Source organism: Octopus bimaculoides, chromosome 2 (genome assembly GCF_046866305.1).
Source record: "Octopus bimaculoides isolate indiv1 chromosome 2, ASM4686630v1, whole genome shotgun sequence".
In the NCBI taxonomy this organism is placed as follows: Eukaryota; Metazoa; Mollusca; class Cephalopoda; order Octopoda; family Octopodidae; genus Octopus; species Octopus bimaculoides.
The window spans coordinates 128,142,269-128,144,768 of NC_142929.1; positions in this window are offsets into that span (position 1 = coordinate 128,142,269).

A 2,500-nucleotide genomic window follows, 5' to 3' on the forward strand; every position below is an offset into this window, starting at 1 on the left:
TCTTCTTTGAACTTTTAAACCCAACCCAAACAATAAGAAAGGAGATTTACTGTGAGCAGCTTGAGTGGCTTAAGTCAGTGTTAGGAGGAAAATGACCATTGTTGGTTTCAAGACAAAAGGTGTTCTTCCATCAAGATAATGCTCAGCCACATACAGCAAGGATGACATTCCAAAGGCCAGAGCAGTTTGAATGGGAAATGATGCCCCACCCGCCATATTCGCTGGACATTGCTCCATCTGATTATCATTTATTCTGCATTCTTCAAAATCATTTGGACAGAAGAAATATGAATTCTGTAGATGAGGTCAGAACAATACTGGAGAAGTATTTTTCGTCATGGACAAGTAAATTTTGGAAGAGGAGCCTTGCAAGTCTACCATATAGATGGAAGAGCATTGTAGAAAATGAATGAGAGTATATTTTAGATTAAAAAAGAATTTTGTTTATCTTAATTTAAGTTAATTTTGAAAATACTTTGTCATTATCAAGCTGGTGTCTAGAATATAATTTAAAATGAAATTTTGATGAAAGGTTTTTACTTTAAATCATTTTAAAACAGGAAGTTTGTATTGTATTGTAGAAAGAGCCAGGGGAAATCTCAGACAGCTTGGTATCAAGAGGTTTAAGAAACAAAATGCAAGTTTGGAAGGATCAAAGATAAATTGGAAAATAAATAATGGGAGAAAATAGTATGAAATGGTTTGTAACTAAGGCAGAAATAATACATGACAGAATAAACATTGAAGCAAGCTTCTTGGAATAGTTCTTTTTTTTCTTCTTTTTTTCTGTTATTTTAACTGAAGTTTATTTCATTTTATGTTCACCTCAAGGAACTTGTTTGCAACTGCTATTCATTAATTCACCATGGAGGCCTTTCTATCAAATTCTTCATTCAGTCATGCAAATTCCATATCCAGAATACTAAAACTCTGCCTCAAGGATCTTTGTTTCCAGGTTACTGATGCAGTTCTGTCAGCTTGGTACAAGTACACATGACTTTGGAAAAGAGGCGAAATGTTTTGTTGAGCAGAATCCTGTTGTAACGCATCCAGCTAGTTTTCTTTAAACTATTTTTCAGTCCCCTTCTTGAGGGAGAAGTTATTTGACAGAGAGATATAGCAAAGAAGGAGAGATAGAGTTGAAGACAATGTGGTTCAAAGGAACACACCTGATAAACCAAAGAAGAAGAACAAGCAGAGAGACCATTAGTACAAACACAAATTATATTTAGTATTGTAATTCTCATAGCAATACATTCAAAACAGATATTCATGTAAAAGGACACCCAACATTTTTGGTTAATTATTGTATAATTAAGGACAATTAGACACAGAATACGGTATTAACCCAATTAACAGAGAATGTCGAAGAGGAGTTGGGCTGAGAACATTCGTGCTTGTCACAGAGTCAATATTTCAAAATGTTTTTTTTAGTCTTTGAAAAAGCAATCCCAGATTCCCAGAGCTATAGTTGTTAGGATGGTTGGAGAAATAATGGAAAGATTTGATATGGATAAGTAATAATAATAATAATAATAATAATAATAATAATAATAATAATGATGATGATGATAATGATAATAATAATAATAATAATAATAATAATAATAATAATAATAATAATAATAATAATAATAATGATGATGATAATAATAATGATAATAATAATAATAATGATGATGATGATGATGATAATAATAATAATAATAATAATAATAATAATAATAATAATAATAATGATAATAATAATAACAACAACAATAATAATAGAATAGGAAGCCGGACATAGTCTTTATTGAGAAAGAAAACAAACTATGTTGGATCATAGACATAGCATGCCCAGCTGACAACAAGGTGTGCGATAAGGAAGAAAGAAAGGTCGAGAGATATGACAAGTTAGCATGGGAAGTTCTTCTTTAACTGGAAGAATGCTGACTGGGTGTCAATTAGTTTTAGTCTGCTCATCAGAGTTTTGAGCTGGTGAAGCTTGGATGTGAGAGTGGAGCGAATGGCAGGTGGGAAGATCAGTGAACCAAAGATAAGGGTGCCCTCTTTGAAGGTCACTTGCACCTAGTGGAGTAATGGTCACATGTCCAAGACGAAGGCTAAGAAGCATGCAACATTGTAATCGATGTTCATGATCCCTGATAAGTTAACTCAGCTTCAGAAGAAAGAAGTCTTCTATCATCTCACATCAAAACAATGCATGACCATAGATCATAATTAATGAAGAGAGGTTCAAGTACGTGAACAACTCATTATTAAATGACTGTGTATTGGTCAAATCATTACAACACTGGAATAAATACTTTGAAGTATCTGTTCTGGTTCTTTATTCATGGCATACTTTTCCTATCAATTATGTCTAAGAAATATTATATTTATTCTTCTATTCTATGAAAAATTTTTTAGATATGAAACCATTCAGTAACACAAATTGGCTGTTGTAGGACTAAATTTTTAAAAAATTAATTGTATACATAATATATATGTATATATA